Here is a 20,580-nt window from a genome sequence, read left to right as displayed (position 1 = left end):
CGGCAGTGGGGCGAGCACTAGAGAAGCTTGAAAGCCACTTGTGGGCTCGTTGCGCTCGCCATGCTGCGGGCTTGGTGGCTCGCTGCACTCGCAACAGGTTCTATTCCCACTCTATGGGTGTTGTGGACACCCACGGGTGGGAATAGCCTTGGCGCAGCTATCAGCATTCTCGGTGGTTGGGATCCCGTCATCGGTATTCTGACCGCCGGGATCCCGACCTCTGGGATAGTAACTACATACCGTGTCACCATCCCAGCCTGGTAAAGCTGGTAGTGACTTTTCATTAGGCGTATACATCATTTATTGCCCCAATTTACAGCTAGCAGTGTAGGCTATGAGTAGGGTTGTTATAATATCCCATTAATCAGGGACACATATGAATTACAGATGAAACACTATAGTGATGGAGCTGGAAACACTTTGTATGACTTGCATGTTCCCAACAGGAATAGCATCATCATGTTTATGCTAGAGATAAACGGGTTCGGTTCTCTAAGAACCGAACCCGGTTCTCTAAGAACCGAACCCCCCGAACTTCACTACTCGAGCCCAGATCCGACTCAGGCTCGGGTTTTCCCGCCTGACTCGGAAAGAAGAATGACGCAAAACGCTGCTGTCGCATTCTCGCGGGGTTTGGATTCTATATAAGGAGCTGCGCATCACCACCATTTTCACTCCAGTCTCGGGTACTGTAGTGAAGAGGACATGTCTCCGTCCTCAGTGTCCTGCATCAATTCAGTGTTAGTGTCTTGTGCTGCATCAGTCCAGTCACAGTGGTTGTGTCCTCTGCTGCCATATGTCCAATAGACTGGAAATGAGTGGAAATTAATGTTATTGACGTTAATAATACCATAGGATCAAAATTACCCCCAAATTCTTTGATTTTAGCTGTTTTTATGTTTTTTTCAAAAATCATCCAGATCCAAAACCAAACCCAAAACACGAGAGGGTGGTTTTGGCAAAACCAATCCAGATCCAAAACATGAGGATGGAACCAGAACCAAAACCAAAACACAAAACACGAAAAGTGCCCACTGCACATCTCTAGTTTATGCATTTACAGTGCTGCTATATAAATCCAGTCCAGTGGTGCTGTCTTGTGCTGCATCAGTACAGTGGTAGTGTCTTGTGCAGCATCAGTCCAGTCACAGTGGTGGTGTCCTCTGCCGCCATATGTCCAGTGCTACTGTATAAGTCCAGTCCAGTGGTGCTGTGTTGTCCTGCATCAGTACAGTGGTAGTGTCTTGTGCTGCATCAGTCCAGTTACAGCGGTGGTGTCCTCTGCTGCCATATTTCCAGTGCTGCTATATAAGTCCCATCCTTTGCAGTGGTACTGTGTTATCCTGCATCAGTCCAGTGGTGGTGACCCTGTGCTGCTGTATATGTCCAGTGATACTGCCTTATAATTTCAGTGGTACTGGCGTATAATTCCAGTGGTACTGGCGTATAAATCCAGTCCAGTGATACTGCAGTACATATGTCCAGTGGTACTGCCGTATAATTCCAGTGGTGCTGCCATATAATTCCAGTGATACTGCCGTATAATTCCAGTGGTACAGGCATATAATTCCAGCGGTACTGGAGTATAAATCCAGTCCAGTGATACTGCCGTATATGTCCAGTGGTACTGCCATATAATTCCAGTGATACTGCCGTGTATGTCCAGTGGTCATGCCAAATAAATCCAGTGGCACTGGCATATAAATCCAGTCCAGTGATACCGCCGTATACGTCCAGTGATACTGCCATATAAGTCCAATGGTACTGCCGTATAAGTCCAGTTATACTGCCATATAATTCCACTGGTACTGGCGTATAAATCCAGTGGTACTGCCGTATAAATCCAGTCCAGTGGTACTGCCGTATAAATCCAGTGGTACTGCCTTATAATTCCAGTGATACTGCCGAATAATTCCAGTGATCCTGCAGTATAATTCCAGTGGTACTGGCATATGTTTCCAGTGATACTGCCGTATAATTCCAGTGGTACTGGCGGATAAATCCAGTGATACTGCCATATAATTCCAGTGGTACTGCTGTATAAATCCAGTCCAGTTGTGCTGCCATATAAGTTCAGTGGTGCTGTCCTGTGCTGTGTACTAGTATTTACTCCAAATAATAGGGTTATATACATTACTTATATTATTATCCAAATCATTTTTACAGGGTTTGCCCTGTGTGGTGTAGGGGTACGCTCGCCTGTGCTGCATATTATTATAATAGCTCCAAATAAAAGGGTTATTATTATCCAAATTCATTTTACAGGATTTGCCGTGTGTGCGTGGTTTAGGGGTATGCTCTACTGTGCCACCAATAAAGTGCGTGTATTACATCTGGGCAAATTCCAGCACATCCCATGTTGTTTGTGTCGAACACTTGTGTCGCCTAGCTTAGTCATACAGCTTACTCATTGCACCTCTTTTACTTCTTTGCATGATGTGCTGTTTGGGGCCTAGTTTTTTTTAAGTGCCATCCTGTCTGCAACTGCAGTGCCACTCCTAGATGGGCCAGGTGTTTGTGTCACACACTTGTGTCGCTTAGCTTAGTCATACAGTCACCTTGGTTCAACTTTTGGCCTAAAAACAATATTGTGAGGTGTGAGGTGTTCAGAATAGACTGGAAATGAGTGGAAATTAATGTTATTGACGTTAATAATACCGTAGGATCAAAATTACCCCCAAATTCTTTAATTTTAGCTGTTTTTATGTTTTTTTTCAAAAATCATCCAGATCCAAAACCAAACCCAAAACACGAGAGGATGGTTTTGGCAAAACCAATCCAGATCCAAAACATGAGGATGGAACCAGAACCAAAACCAAAACACAAAACACGAAAAGTGCCCACCGCACATCTCTAGTTTATGCATTTTACATGTACAGTATATGCTGATTTGCATTGATCTCAGAATCCATGTGAGTCAGCATATATGCATAAATTAGAGATGAGCGGGTTCGGTTTCTCTGAAACCGAACCCGCCCGAACTTCATGTTTTTTTCACGGGTCCGAGCAGACTCGGATCCTCCCGCCTTGCTCGGTTAACCCGAGCGCGCCCGAACGTCATCATGACGCTGTCGGATTCTCGCGAGACTCGGATTCTATATAAGGAGCCGCGCGTCGCCGCCATTTTCACACGTGCATTGAGATTGATAGGGAGAGGACGTGGCTGGCGTCCTCTCCATTAGAAATTAGATTAGAAGAGAGAGAGAGATTGTGCAGAGTCAGACAGAGTTTACCACAGTGACCAGTGCAGTTGTTGTTAGTTAACTTTTATTTATTTTAATATAATATATCCGTTCTCTGCTATATCCGTTCTCTGCCTGAAAAAAAACGATACACAGCAGCAGCCAGTCACACAGTGTGACTCAGTCTGTGTGCACTCAGCTCAGCCCAGTGTGCTGCACATCAATGTATAAAAGGCAAAGCTTATAATAATTGTGGGGGAGACTGGGGAGCACTGCAGGTTGTTATAGCAGGAGCCCTCAGGAGTACATAATATTATATTAATTTAAAATTAAACAGTGCACACTTTTGCTGCAGGAGTGCCACTGCCAGTGTGACTAGTGGTGACCAGTGCCTGACCACCAGTATAGTAGTATATTGTTGTATGTATTGTATACTATCTCTTTATCAACCAGTCTATATTAGCAGCAGACACAGTACAGTGCGGTAGTTCACGGCTGTGGCTACCTCTGTGTCGGCAGTCGGAACTCGGCAGGCAGTCCGTCCATCCATAATTGTATTACAATATATACCACCTAACCGTGGTATTTTTTTTTCTTTCTTTATACCGTCGTCATAGTGTCATACTAGTTGTTACGAGTATACTACTATCTCTTTATCAACCAGTGTACAGTGCGGTAGTTCACGGCTGTGGCTACCTCTGTGTCGGCAGTCGGCAGGCAGTCCGTCCATCCATAATTGTATTATTATTATAATATATACCACCTAACCGTGGTTTTTTTTTCATTCTTTATACCGTCATAGTGTCATACTAGTTGTTACGAGTATACTACTATCTCTTTATCAACCAGTGTACAGTGCGGTAGTTCACGGCTGTGGCTACCTCTGTGTCGGCAGTCGGCAGGCAGTCCGTCCATCCATAATTGTATTATTATTATAATATATACCACCTAACCGTGGTTTTTTTTTCATTCTTTATACCGTCGTCATAGTGTCATACTAGTTGTTACGAGTATACTACTATCTCTTTATCAACCAGTGTACAGTGCGGTAGTTCACGGCTGTGGCTACCTCTGTGTCGGCAGTCGGCAGGCAGTCCGTCCATCCATAATTGTATTATTATTATAATATATACCACCTAACCGTGGTTTTTTTTTCATTCTTTATACCGTCGTCATAGTGTCATACTAGTTGTTACGAGTATACTACTATCTCTTTATCAACCAGTGTACAGTGCGGTAGTTCACGGCTGTGGCTACCTCTGTGTCGGCAGTCGGCAGGCAGTCCGTCCATCCATAATTGTATTATTATTATAATATATACCACCTAACTGTGGTATTTTTTTTTCTTTCTTTATACCGTCGTCATAGTGTCATACTAGTTGTTACGAGTATACTACTATCTCTTTATCAACCAGTGTACAGTGCGGTAGTTCACGGCTGTGGCTACCTCTGTGTCGGCAGTCGGCAGGCAGTCCGTCCATCCATAATTGTATTATTATTATAATATATACCACCTAACCGTGGTTTTTTTTTCATTCTTTATACCGTCGTCATAGTGTCATACTAGTTGTTACGAGTATACTACTATCTATTTATCAACCAGTGTACAGTGCGGTAGTTCACGGCTGTGGCTACCTCTGTGTCGGCAGTCGGCAGGCAGTCCGTCCATCCATAATTGTATTATAATATATACCACCTAACCGTGGTTTTTTTTTCATTCTTTATACCGTCATAGTCAGTCATACTAGTTGTTACGAGTATACTACTATCTCTTTATCAACCAGTGTACAGTGCGGTAGTTCACGGCTGTGGCTACCTCTGTGTCGGCACTCGGCAGGCAGTCCGTCCATCCATAATTGTATTATAATATATACCACCTAACCGTGGTTTTTTTTTCATTCTTTATACCGTCATAGTGTCATACTAGTTGTTACGAGTATACTACTATCTCTTTATCAACCAGTGTACAGTGCGGTAGTTCACGGCTGTGGCTACCTCTGTGTCGGCAGTCGGCAGGCAGTCCGTCCATCCATAATTGTATTATAATATATACCACCTAACCGTGGTTTTTTTTTCATTCTTTATACCGTCATAGTCAGTCATACTAGTTGTTACGAGTATACTACTATCTCTTTATCAACCAGTGTACAGTGCGGTAGTTCACGGCTGTGGCTACCTCTGTGTCGGCAGTCGGCAGGCTGTCCGTCCATCCATAATTGTATTACAATATATACCACCTAACCGTGGTTTTTTTTTCATTCTTTATACCGTCATAGTCAGTCATACTAGTTGTTACGAGTATACTACTATCTCTTTATCAACCAGTGTACAGTGCGGTAGTTCACGGCTGTGGCTACCTCTGTGTCGGAACTCGGCAGGCAGTCCGTCCATCCATAATTGTATTATTATAATATATACCACCTAACCGTGGTTTTTTTTTCATTCTTTATACCGTCATAGTGTCATACTAGTTGTTACGAGTATACTACTATCTCTTTATCAACCAGTGTACAGTGCGGTAGTTCACGGCTGTGGCTACCTCTGTGTCGGCAGTCGGCAGGCAGTCCGTCCATCCATAATTGTATTATATACCACCTAACCGTGGTTTTTTTATACCACCTAACCGTGGCAGTCCGTCCATAATTGTATACTAGTATCCAATCCATCCATCTCCATTGTTTACCTGAGGTGCCTTTTAGTTCTGCCTATAAAATATGGAGAACAAAAAAGTTGAGGTTCCAAAATTAGGGAAAGATCAAGATCCACTTCCACCTCGTGCTGAAGCTGCTGCCACTAGTCATGGCCGAGACGATGAAATGCCAGCAACGTCGTCTGCCAAGGCCGATGCCCAATGTCATAGTACAGAGCATGTCAAATCCAAAACACCAAATATCAGAAAAAAAAGGACTCCAAAACCTAAAATAAAATTGTCGGAGGAGAAGCGTAAACTTGCCAATATGCCATTTACCACACGGAGTGGCAAGGAACGGCTGAGGCCCTGGCCTATGTTCATGGCTAGTGGTTCAGCTTCACATGAGGATGGAAGCACTCAGCCTCTCGCTAGAAAACTGAAAAGACTCAAGCTGGCAAAAGCACCGCAAAGAACTGTGCGTTCTTTGAAATCCCAAATCCACAAGGAGAGTCCAATTGTGTCGTTTGCGATGCCTGACCTTCCCAACACTGGACGTGAAGAGCATGCGCCTTCCACTATTTGCATGCCCCCTGCAAGTGCTGGAAGGAGCACCCGCAGTCCAGTTCCTGATAGTCAGATTGAAGATGTCAGTGTTGAAGTACACCAGGATGAGGAGGATATGGGTGTTGCTGGCGCTGGGGAGGAAATTGACCAGAAGGATTCTGATGGTGAGGTGGTTTGTTTAAGTCAGGCACCCGGGGAGACACCTGTTGTCCGTGGGAGGAATATGGCCGTTGACATGCCAGGTGAAAATACCAAAAAAATCAGCTCTTCGGTGTGGAGGTATTTCACCAGAAATGCGGACAACAGGTGTCAAGCCGTGTGTTCCCTTTGTCAAGCTGTAATAAGTAGGGGTAAGGACGTTAACCACCTCGGAACATCCTCCCTTATACGTCACCTGCAGCGCATTCATAATAAGTCAGTGACAAGTTCAAAAACTTTGGGTGACAGCGGAAGCAGTCCACTGACCAGTAAATCCCTTCCTCTTGTAACCAAGCTCACGCAAACCACCCCACCAACTCCCTCAGTGTCAATTTCCTCCTTCCCCAGGAATGCCAATAGTCCTGCAGGCCATGTCACTGGCAAGTCTGACGAGTCCTCTCCTGCCTGGGATTCCTCCGATGCATCCTTGCGTGTAACGCCTACTGCTGCTGGCGCTGCTGTTGTTGCCGCTGGGAGTCGATGGTCATCCCAGAGGGGAAGTCGTAAGCCCACTTGTACTACTTCCAGTAAGCAATTGACTGTTCAACAGTCCTTTGCGAGGAAGATGAAATATCACAGCAGTCATCCTACTGCAAAGCGGATAACTGAGTCCTTGACAACTATGTTGGTGTTAGACGTGCGTCCGGTATCCGCCGTTAGTTCACAGGGAACTAGACAATTTATTGAGGCAGTGTGCCCCCGTTACCAAATACCATCTAGGTTCCACTTCTCTAGGCAGGCGATACCGAGAATGTACACGGACGTCAGAAAAAGACTCACCAGTGTCCTAAAAAATGCAGTTGTACCCAATGTCCACTTAACCACGGACATGTGGACAAGTGGAGCAGGGCAGGGTCAGGACTATATGACTGTGACAGCCCACTGGGTAGATGTATGGACTCCCGCCGCAAGAACAGCAGCGGCGGCACCAGTAGCAGCATCTCGCAAACGCCAACTCTTTCCTAGGCAGGCTACGCTTTGTATCACCGCTTTCCAGAATACGCACACAGCTGAAAACCTCTTACGGCAACTGAGGAAGATCATCGCGGAATGGCTTACCCCAATTGGACTCTCCTGTGGATTTGTGGCATCGGACAACGCCAGCAATATTGTGTGTGCATTAAATATGGGCAAATTCCAGCACGTCCCATGTTTTGCACATACCTTGAATTTGGTGGTGCAGAATTTTTTAAAAAACGACAGGGGCGTGCAAGAGATGCTGTCGGTGGCCAGAAAAATTGCGGGACACTTTCGGCGTACAGGCACCACGTACAGAAGACTGGAGCACCACCAAAAACTACTGAACCTGCCCTGCCATCATCTGAAGCAAGAAGTGGTAACGAGGTGGAATTCAACCCTCTATATGCTTCAGAGGTTGGAGGAGCAGCAAAAGGCCATTCAAGCCTATACAATTGAGCACGATATAGGAGATGGAATGCACCTGTCTCAAGTGCAGTGGAGAATGATTTCAACGTTGTGCAAGGTTCTGATGCCCTTTGAACTTGCCACACGTGAAGTCAGTTCAGACACTGCCAGCCTGAGTCAGGTCATTCCCCTCATCAGGCTTTTGCAGAAGAAGCTGGAGGCATTGAAGAAGGAGCTAACACGGAGCGATTCCGCTAGGCATGTGGGACTTGTGGATGCAGCCCTTAATTCGCTTAACAAGGATTCACGGGTGGTCAATCTGTTGAAATCAGAGCACTACATTTTGGCCACCGTGCTCGATCCTAGATTTAAAGCCTACCTTGGATCTCTCTTTCCGGCAGACACAGGTCTGCTGGGGTTGAAAGACCTGCTGGTGACAAAATTGTCAAGTCAAGCGGAACGCGACCTGTCAACATCTCCTCCTTCACATTCTCCCGCAACTGGGGGTGCGAGGAAAAGGCTCAGAATTCCGAGCCCACCCGCTGGCGGTGATGCAGGGCAGTCTGGAGCGACTGCTGATGCTGACATCTGGTCCGGACTGAAGGACCTGACAACGATTACGGACATGTCGTCTACTGTCACTGCATATGATTCTCTCAACATTGATAGAATGGTGGAGGATTATATGAGTGACCGCATCCAAGTAGGCACGTCACACAGTCCGTACTTATACTGGCAGGAAAAAGAGGCAATTTGGAGGCCCTTGCACAAACTGGCTTTATTCTACCTAAGTTGCCCTCCCACAAGTGTGTACTCCGAAAGAGTGTTTAGTGCCGCCGCTCACCTTGTCAGCAATCGGCGTACGAGGTTACATCCAGAAAATGTGGAGAAGATGATGTTCATTAAAATGAATTATAATCAATTCCTCCGCGGAGACATTGACCAGCAGCAATTGCCTCCACAAAGTACACAGGGAGCTGAGATGGTGGATTCCAGTGGGGACGAATTGATAATCTGTGAGGAGGGGGATGTACACGGTGATATATCGGAGGGTGAAGATGAGGTGGACATCTTGCCTCTGTAGAGCCAGTTTGTGCAAGGAGAGATTAATTGCTTCTTTTTTGGGGGGGGTCCAAACCAACCCGTCATATCAGTCACAGTCGTGTGGCAGACCCTGTCACTGAAATGATGGGTTGGTTAAAGTGTGCATGTCCTGTTTTGTTTATACAACATAAGGGTAGGTGGGAGGGCCCAAGGATAATTCCATCTTGCACCTCTTTTTTCTTTTCTTTTTCTTTGCATCATGTGCTGATTGGGGAGGGTTTTTTGGAAGGGACATCCTGCGTGACACTGCAGTGCCACTCCTACATGGGCCCGGTGTTTGTGTCGGCCACTAGGGTCGCTAATCTTACTCACACAGCTACCTCATTGCGCCTCTTTTTTTCTTTGCGTCATGTGCTGTTTGGGGAGGGTTTTTTGGAAGGGACATCCTGCGTGACACTGCAGTGCCACTCCTAGATGTGCCCGGTGTTTGTGTCGGCCACTAGGGTCGCTAATCTTACTCACACAGTCAGCTACCTCATTGCGCCTCTTTTTTTCTTTGCGTCATGTGCTGTTTGGGGAGGGTTTTTTGGAAGGGCCATCCTGCGTGACACTGCAGTGCCACTCCTAGATGGGCCCGGTGTTTGTGTCGGCCACTAGGGTCGCTAATCTTACTCACACAGCTACCTCATTGCGCCTCTTTTTTTCTTTGCGTCATGTGCTGTTTGGGGAGGGTTTTTTGGAAGGGACATCCTGCGTGACACTGCAGTGCCACTCCTAGATGGGCCCGGTGTTTGTGTCGGCAACTAGGGTCGCTTATCTTACTCACACAGCGACCTCGGTGCAAATTTTAGGACTAAAAATAATATTGTGTGGTGTGAGGTATTCAGAATAGACTGAAAATGAGTGTAAATTATGGTTTTTGAGGTTAATAATACTTTGGGATCAAAATGACCCCCAAATTCTATGATTTAAGCTGTTTTTTAGTGTTTTTGGAAAAAAACACCCGAATCCAAAACACACCCGAATCCGACAAAAATAATTCGGTGAGGTTTTGCCAAAACGCGTTCGAACCCAAAACACGGCCGCGGAACCGAACCCAAAACCAAAACACAAAACCCGAAAAATTTCAGGCGCTCATCTCTAGCATAAATGTGCTTTTGTGTGCACACTTTTAGTAAATTCTGCCAATTTTATAGCCAACTCAGCAACAGATCCATAATGACAGAGTTTCACGGCCCCAAAAGAAGTGGCTATAGTATAAAAGGTCGACAATCAAAAGGTCAATAGGGTCTAGGTCGACACCAAATGGTGAAAAAGGTGGACACAATGAAAAGACCGACACTTGAAAAGGTCGACAGGAGTTTTCATGTTTTTTTGTTTCACATTTTCGCTTCCAGCACATGGAACCTCAATTAGTGTACCACATCCCTTCACATGGCACGCTTACCTTGCCATGCTTTGGCCAAGGTTACCATTAGCTTTGCACAGGTTATTATTCCCAATTGTAGTTCACGTGTATGGTAAAGTATTATCAAGGTGAAAAAAAACAAACCCTCATGTCGTCCATATGTCGTGTCGACCATTGTCATGTCGACCACTTGAACATGTTGACCTTTTGACCATATGCATGTTGACCATTTTGTGTTGACCTTTTGACTATTGAGCTGTCATCCGGATACCCCAATAAGTATATTTATTCTGTTATATTTTTATTAGAGATGTTCGTCGGGCCTTTTCTTGGGTTTTCTGTTTTGGTTTTAGCTCTGTATCTCCTTCATGTTTTGGATCTGTATTGGTTTTGCCGAAACCGTCCTTGCGTGTTTTGGATCTGTATTGGTTTTTTAATCATAAAAACAGCTAAAATCACAGAATTTTGGCCTGTTTTCATTCCTAAAGTATAATTAACCTCAATAACATTAATGTCCAGTCATTTCCAGTCAATTTTGACCACCTCACAGCTCACAATATTGTTTTCATCCACTTTAGGCTAGAGATGAGCGGGTCTGGTTTTCCACCTGAACATTTAGATTCGAACCTGGATCCGAGTCCGGCTCAGGACTTCCCGCCTTACTCGGATCCCAAAGCGAGGCAAATGTCATCTTCCCAATGTTGGATTCTCGTGGGTTTTGGATTCTATATAAGTACCTGGTGATCTGCGCCATCTTCACTCCGGCTGTGGAGAGTGTACTGGACGGAAGTTCCGTCTCAGTATTGTGTTGTCTGGCATGGGGATGGTGCGCTCTCTGTCTGCTGTATCTGAAAGGGGTGTTCTCTCTGTCTGCTCTATCTGAAAGGGGTGCTCTCTCTGTCTGCATTATCTGAAAGGGGTGCTCTCCCTGTCTGCTCTATCTGAAAGGGGTGCTCTCTCTGTCTGCTGTATATGAAAAAGGGGTGCTCTCTCTGTTTGCTGTATCTGAAAGGGGTGCTCTATCTGTCATCTGTATCTGAAAGGGGTGCTCTCTCTCTGTCTGCTGTATCTGAAAGGGTTGATCTATCTGTCCATCCAGGGGCTCCGCACCAGTGTAAAATTAAAATAATAAAAGCTAAAAACAAAAAGCCTAAAATTATAATTAGAAATACAAATATTTTTGTTTGTTTGTGCTGTACCCCAGTGTACTATACAATTTTTATTTTATTATTCATAAGTTCTGTGACACTGCAGTATATGATTTCCTATTCATACACGTATTGTGCAACGCTGGTGAAGCTAAACCGCAGTGTGTAAAAAATGTATATAAGAACTAATAAGCTATTACAAGATCATGGAATAAAGGGCCTAATTCAGACCTGATCATAGCCCTGCAAAATTTTGCAGGGCTACGTTCAGGCACACTGACATGCGGGGGGATGCCCAGCACAGGGCTAATCCACCCTGCATGTCAGGCCCGCCCACCCTACCCTGCAGAAGTACAAAAGCATTGCACAGCAGCGATGCTCTTGCACTTCAGGAGTAACTCCCGGCCAGCACAGCTTTTACGTGCTGGTCATGAGCTACTCGTCATGCAGCCGCTGCGGCCCGCCCACCACACGGTCAAGCCACGCATGCGCTGGCCGGACCGCGCCTACAAAACGGTGACCAAACACCACCGTGCCACCCCCTCCCACCCAGCAACCGCCTCTGCCTGTCAATCAGCCGTGACAGCAATGGCAATGACAGCCGTCGGCTGTCAGCCATGCACCGGCGCACTACAGCGCTGGCACATGCACACTTATGACCTGATCGCTGCGATGAACAGCAGCATGCAATCAGGTCAGAATGACCCCCAAAGATAACAAATTTGGAACATAGACAAAAAGGCTCCCAACATTAGTATTTTTACAGTTGCTAACCATGTGGGAAAAGATAAAAATCATGCTGCCAACCAAGGGAGGTAGTCTGACACTTAAAAACAGAAGACTTGGAAAGATTGTTGAACAGGCTGCCAATGCCAACCATTCAAGAACCGCCGCCAACCAAGAGCGGAAGTGCATCACCGCGGAAACGGAAGTCCTAGCGCGCAAGGTGCAATCAGCGGTAACACAGAGACAGACACCTGGGGCCAGAAGCTGAGTAGTCCGCTGCTGGAAGGGAGCACAAGAGAAAGGAATACAAACATGCTTAGTTCATCCTCCTTGCCAACCGGAACTGGAAGTGAGGTCCGGGGGTGAATATCCGCAAATTAGGTATTTAAAGCAAGCCAGTGATGAGGAACACTCCACTGATCCTGAAGAAATCTCCCGCCAGGGGTGAAACGCGTTGAGTGAGGAGCTGCCATGTCTGCCTGCAGACACCTCATCTACTGGAGATATGGAAACTCTGCAAACACCAAAGAAAAGGTATTGCAACAACTGAATTGATTCTAACTGTGATCAAATACCCAAAAAGGACTACAGAAGATTTAAGACTTTATTTCAAAGTAGGCAAGATACACTTGGGGAAATCCCCTCTTACAGAAAGGGTGATCACAAACCATCTAACCCAGAATAAAAAAATAAAATAATCATCAATATCAGAACAAGGGGAAAGGAGTAAAACGCTCCTGGGGCGTATCCAGACCTGTATGATAACACATACTGTGTTTACGGTCATCAAAATCTTTTAAGTTGGACTTAATTTTATATTCTATTCCAATTCCTTTCAATCTTTTTATGTTTTGTGTTGTGTAAATGTATGTATACCGGTATTAGGAAATTGGAATATATTAATACTATTAAAATATGAGACAAATAATGTGTGTCTTTTAAGTAAGTGTTGTTCATGATTCTATACATTGCTTTTTATTGAGAAAATAAATACAGTATTAGAACCTAAGTAACATCCTGTAAGATCATTTGTGTATCACTGGTTTGCGCCTGAAGAAGAACATCCCCTCCTTCAGTATATATAGTTTTCTTGTAGAAAACTGATAAGAGGTAATTTTTGGAGTATACCTCATTCTTCATAGCAGCAACAGTTATACAGTGTAAGTACTGACGCCTGAGCGCAGAGATCTTAACCCCTTTTCTCTATCTGTAATAATATATATTTCTAAATCATTTGTGTGATACTGTAACCGCCAGTGTGTGATATAAAAAATAATACATATTTTTGAGTCATTTATGTGACACTGTAACCGTATATATATATATATATATATATATATAAAATTTATTTTATTTTATTTAAATTAATATTTTGTGCTGTGTCATCCCAGTGTATATCCAGGGACCGCTGCTGCTCCGTCCATCTAGGGGTATTCTGTTAGTCCACCCAAAATAAAATACTTTTTTTTTTAAATATATTTTGTGCTGTATCCTCCCAGTATACATCCAGGCGAGCGCCATCCATTTTAGGGTTCTGGGTCTGTAGATCATATTCTTATGTTATAACTTATTGTCCTATATTCATAATTCTTCTGATCCCCATATTGTGATTAATTCAAATTAATATTATAATTAATAATTATAAATTAACCAAATTAATTTAATGTAACTAACCTTCTGCATGTCAAAAATATCTTTGAGGAACAGAAGAACTTGATCCTAAAAACTAGCAGATTAATGCCCTGTTATAAGAGGGGAAGCAGTATACGTGACATGGTAGTGCATAATGATATTTCCCAATTAACCCCTCCCGATATTGGTACTTTTTTGAAAAGGAAACCGGGTAACTACAAATGTACAGGCTGCACAACGTGCCTGTACTTGGAAACAGGTGACTATATAGTACATCCCCACACAGGTGCAAAAATTGGGATTAAGCAAGTCCTTACATGCACCAGTAAATTTGTGGTTTATTGTATAAAATGCCCTTGCGGGTTGTACTATATAGGTAAAACTACCTGCCAATTTAAAGAACGCAGGTCCCAACATAGGAGTGCCATTAAGCAGATATTGGAAGGCAAGACTATAGATCAACCGGTAGCCAAACATTTTAAGTTACGCAATCATGGTTTATCCACTTTGCGTTATAAAATGTTAGAGCAGGTTCCTTTTTCTAAACGGGGGGGGGGGGGGGGGGGGGGTGATAGACATAGAATTCTGCTGCAAAAAGAGGCCTGCTGGATACACCGGTTAAACACGGTTGCCCCCAGCGGCCTCAATGAAACTCTATCATTGACCTGTTTTTTATGAGTGCTCCATCAGTTGTACTTATATGTGTGGGAACACATTTCCATGATTTCTTAGATCTGAATATGTTTCTACATACAGTTTAGAATACTTTTGAATATTCGTAGTGTTTGTTTATTATGCCTTCATTACGTCTGTAAAATCATGTATTTTACCTTTCTGTCTGAGAAATACAAATTTGACTTGAACTCACAGTTCATTTGGTAATATCATAATCCCGTATCTGAAGATTGTAAAATGCAATTGAACTCTCCTCATGAATCGTGTCATATTGTTGTCTAGTTGTCATGGTGATGGTTTTTTCACACCGGCATACGTCATCCTCATTGACAGCCTTGTCTCTAGCTGATGACGATACCGGAAGTTAATCCTTTGGGATTCAAAGGAAGTACACGTGGTGAATGTATAGTATATAAAGGTAAGATTGTCTTTCTATTGTTATTGTTACTTCTGACGACGGTTAATAAACCGAAACGATAAGTTCACACAAGGTGGAGTGATCTCTGTTCTTGTCTGCTTGAAATTCCGTGAGTGCCGCCTGCTTGAATTATCTACATTGCTGCTTTGGCTGTGGAGGGCACCCGGTGAGCTGATTACGTTTCTTACATCTAAGTACAAAGAGTGCCGAATACAAACTTTGTATATTATACAGCACGTTTGCTACAACGTTGCATTTTATTATGGCACCTGCATTGGTAATATACCACTGATACTTTCTTTCTATATTATTGGAATATTGGATGTAACAGAATAGCTTTACAACATGGACACTTTGCATGAGGAAGTTGCTGGATATAGACATACCCTTCTACCGCAGGGGGAATTCCTCTCTCTGTCGGACATAGATGCTGAACGCATTCTCATTAAGGACAAATTTTCTTCAGCTGCTGAAGCGGTTTCCACTGAGCAATTATATCTGCAATTACTAAGGCTTAAGAACCGTGAAACAGACTTTTATTTACATGGAGTCTGTTTATCAGACTATTACCGGGATAGAATGTTGCCCAGGGGTTTTCGGATTCGCAATACCCCCACGATCGGCAGGTACAATCCAGAATTCTGCCGCAAATGGGCAGCAGTATTGAATAAAGCTTCCTTCGATTTAATACTGCTTGTGGTGGAGGAAGCTACGAGAGAATTAAGCATGATCCGTGATAAGATTAAGGAGCTCGAGACAACCATCTTGCCGATTTTGACGGCCGATACGAGTAACGACTGGATGTCAAAATTAACGCAGCAAGTGGAGAAATATAAAGTGGATCTGGTTAAGTTTAAGTCTAAAAAACTTGCCACGGTCACTAAGGACTACACCGAGAATAAAGTATATCTTTGGGCAAATAATCCGTCATTTAAACCCCAATCTTTCCGGCCAAGATCCCACAGAAGAGGGCGTCGGTTCCCGCTAGAGGGGGACACCTCCAGTGGAACCTCAAACAGTGAATCCGATATGGCATCTGGTCGACAACGTCCCCGGGCCCAACGTGCCCCTTTAGGGGTCAAGACGCGGGCCCAGCGAGAGAGCCCAAACGAACACGAACCAGACGCGGCAAGCAATGCCAAAGAGAAGGGAAAAAGAGGGGCAAAACCAAAGAAATAATTTATAATTTGTCTTCACGAACACTCACGGAGGTGGAGAATAGAGTGTTGTCAAAATGTCTCAATTTTGTGCCTACCAACCCGCACAGAGTTTTTGAGAGCAAGGTTGACTTATCCAGGTTTAATAGACAACTTCGTCTGAGAGAATTCTTTAATTCTAAATCTGATAGCTTCACTCAAAATACTGACTGTCCTATAAAAGTCAAATCATCATTTGATCCATACTCTACTAACCCGGCTATAAAAGCTTATACGAACATTATGTCTGATTGTATTGAAAACTGTATAGCAAGCAATAAACTGCATGTTTCTAATATCACTGTTGAGGAACGCACTGCTTTGCGTGATTTATCCTCCTATCCTGACATCACTGTGCGCCCCGCCGATAAGGGGGGTGGCATAGTGATTCAGGATTTGGTGGATTATAAGCTGGAAGCATACAGGCAATTAGAAGATAAAACAGTGTATGTAAGATTGGTTACAGATCCCACTGTTAAGTACTCCAATGAGTTAAATTTGTTGCTTGAGACGGCAGTAGCTAGTGGTATTATATCCAGAAATACGCATATGGCTTTGATTGTGACGGCTCCGTCCGTACCAGTGTTTTACACGATCCCTAAACTGCATAAAGATCGCATTTGCCCGCCTGGGCGACCTATAATTGCAGCTAGGGAATCTTTGTATTCCAATGTAGCTAAATACATAGATTTTTTCCTACAGCCGGTAATACAAAATGAGGCTACTTATCTGAAGGATACTTCTACGTTTTTACAGAAGTTACGTGACATTAACATCAATCCTGAGTCATGCTGGTTGTGCACGGCTGATGTTGTCAGCCTCTACACCAGCATTCCTCATAAGCGAGGATTAGAAGCAGTACAGACACTCATAGATGGTAATCCCCATTATGCTGGTCCAGCAGTAGATTTTTTCATATCACTATTACATTTGACGTTGCATAGGAATTATTTCTTATTTAACAATGAATTTTTTCAACAGACACAGGGCTGTGCCATGGGGTCTTGTGCCGCACCGGCATATGCCAATTCATTTATGTTTTCCATAGAAAACAAGTTGATTCTCTGTAATACTGTATATAAATCGTGCATTGCCTTGTACACACGTTACATCGATGACGTGTTTATATTATGGACAGGGACTAAGGAAGGTTTCATTGAGATGATGCAGCAGGTCAATAGGATGGACGAGGCCATCAAATTTACATTTGATATACAAGCATATAGCATTAATTTTCTTGATGTCACTATCAGCAAGGCTAATGGGGAATTTGTCACCTCTATTTACCATAAACCCACTGATGCCAATAGCCTATTAATGTCCTCCAGTCATCATCCTAGATCTTTAAAAAATGGTCTTCCATATTCACAATACCTTCGTGTACATAGAATCTGTAGCAATTTGGAAGATGAGTCCTGCCAGATGGATTTGATGACCCAGAGGTTTTTGGAAAGAGGATATAGCAGTAAATTACTGCAATTGGCAAGGGCACGTGCTTTACGTGAACCCAAAATACCTGTAGTAACATCCATTAGTAAGAATAAATTAGATAATGCAGTTGTCTGTGTCACCAAGTATACGACTTCGAGTTAGAGGCTTACTAATACTGCTAAGAGGGTCTGGCTGGTCATACAAACGGATCCGGACCTTTCATGTCTAAAAACTAGCAGATTAATGCCCTGTTATAAGAGGGGAAGCAGTATACGTGACATGGTAGTGCATAATGATATTTCCCAATTAACCCCTCCCGATATTGGTACTTTTTTGAAAAGGAAACCGGGTAATTACAAATGTACAGGCTGCACAACGTGCCTATACTTGGAAACAGGTGACTATATAGTACATCCCCACACAGGTGCAAAAATTGGGATTAAGCAAGTCCTTACATGCACCAGTAAATTTGTGGTTTATTGTATAAAATGCCCTTGCGGGTTGTACTATATAGGTAAAACTACCTGCCAATTTAAAGAACGCAGGTCCCAACATAGGAGTGCCATTAAGCAGATATTGGAAGGCAAGACTATAGATCAACCGGTAGCCAAACATTTTAAGTTACGCAATCATGGTTTATCCACTTTGCGTTATAAAATGTTAGAGCAGGTTCCTTTTTCTAAACGGGGGGGGGGGGGGGGGTGATAGACATATAATTCTGCTGCAAAAAGAGGCCCGCTGGATACACCGGTTAAACACGGTTGCCCCCAGCGGCCTCAATGAAACTCTATCATTGACCTGTTTTTTATGAGTGTTCAGTTGTACTTATATGTGTGGGAACACATTTCCATGATTTCTTAGATCTGAATATGTTTCTACATACAGTTTAGAATACTTTTGAATATTCGTAGTGTTTATTTATTATGGCTTCATTACGTCTGTAAAATCATGTATTTTAGCTTTCTGTCTGAGAAATACAAATTTGACTTGAACTCACAGTTCATTTGGTAATATCATAATCCCGTATCTGAAGATTGTAAAATGCAATTGAACTCTCCTCATGAATCGTGTCATATTGTTATCTAGTTGTCATGGTGATGGTTTTTTCACACCGGCATACGTCATCCTCATTGACAGCCTTGTCTCTAGCTGATGACGATACCGGAAGTTAATCCTTTGGGATTCAAAGGAAGTACACGTGGTGAATGTATAGTATATAAAGGTAAGATTGTCTTTCTATTGTTATTGTTACTTCTGACGACGGTTAATAAACCGAAACGTTAAGTTCACACAAGGTGGAGTGATCTCTGTTCTTGTCTGCTTGAAATTCCGTGAGTGCCGCCTGCTTGAATTATCTACATTGCTGCTTTGGCTGTGGAGGGCACCCGGTGAGCTGATTACGTTTCTTACATCTAAGTACAAAGAGTGCCGAATACAAACTTTGTATATATATATATATATATATATATATATATATATATATATATAATTTATTTTATTTTATTTAAATTAATATTTTGTGCTGTGTCATCCCAGTGTACATCCAGGGACCGGCTGCTGCTCCGTCTATCTAGGGGTATTCTGTTAGTCCACCCAAAATAAAATACTTTTTTTTTTTTAAATATATTTTGTGCTGTATCCTCCCAGTATACATCCAGGCGAGCGCCATCCATTTTAGGGTGCTGGGTCTGTAGATCATATTCTTATGTTATAACTGATTGTCCTATATTCATAATTCTTCTGATCCCCACATTGTGATTAATTCAAATTAATATTATAATTAATAATTATAAATTAACCAAATTAATTTAATGTAACTAACCTTCTGCATGTCAAAGATATCTTTGAGGAACAGAAGAACTTGATCCTAATTTTAAAATTATTTTAACAGATGATTACAGAATTTAAAAATATATTGTTAACTGCCACATGTTTGCTGCCCACTGCTGTCGCTTACCTTAGTCATCCAGCTACTTTGGTGCAATCGTTTAGCCTAAACTGGAAAAAAACAATATTGTGAGGTGTGAGGTGTTCACAATAGATTGGAAATGAGTGGAAATGAATGTTATTGAGGTTATTAATACTGTAGGAACAAAAACACCCGCAAATTCTGTTTTTTTTTTTTTTTTAATATAAAAACAGCTAAAATAACAGATCCAAAACCAAAACCTGCAAAGGTGGTTTTGGCAAAACCAATACATATCCAAAACACAAAGGATATCCAGATCCAAAACCAAGCCCCAAAACCCAAAAAATGGCCCAGTGCTCACCCCTACTTTAGGCCTAAAGGTTGTAGCAAGGTAGCTGGATGACTAAGCTAAGCGACAGCAGTGGGCAGCACAAACATGTGGCATTTAAACTTTCAACATGGCACATCTAGGAGTGGAAAAAAGACAAAAGACAAAATAGCACTTCCCTGCGCTGGACGTGTTACAGCTGCAAATATAGATATACTCCGGAGTTATCGACCGGAACCAACAATGTCACAATGTAAAGAGTTATATCATATGCGCTAAAACACTTGATGGGTATACAGACAAAATTTCAGACCGGCTTGCTTCCAAATGCTCCAAAGATCGCAGTTGCAGTCTCAATAGGATTTCTCCATAAATAGGTACATGTGGAGAAAAAACAAAATAAAGATCTCCAATGTGTAGTAGTTCCTTTCAAAATATGAGAAATGATGTGGCGTGACTATGGGGTATCGAGTATCCACTCCTTTGTGTCTTTATGTGGTGTTATGGGACCACCCGGATAGTGTCTTGATCAAAAACCACAAAATGCTTACTTTCTTGCTTACTTCCAAAGGAAAAAGGGTTATATTATAACTCATATACCTTACCCACCTACTATATATGGTTCAAGAGAACCACTACACATTGGTATTTTTCTCTTCTCCTATATATACCATCATCTGGAGAAACATTTATAAAAACAAGTTACCCAGTGAAGGGGGTTTTC

This window comes from Pseudophryne corroboree, chromosome 6 (assembly GCF_028390025.1).
Source record: "Pseudophryne corroboree isolate aPseCor3 chromosome 6, aPseCor3.hap2, whole genome shotgun sequence".
Classification (NCBI taxonomy): domain Eukaryota; kingdom Metazoa; phylum Chordata; class Amphibia; order Anura; family Myobatrachidae; genus Pseudophryne; species Pseudophryne corroboree.
The sequence above is the reverse complement of the archived record's forward strand: the minus strand, read 5'-3'. Positions refer to the sequence as shown.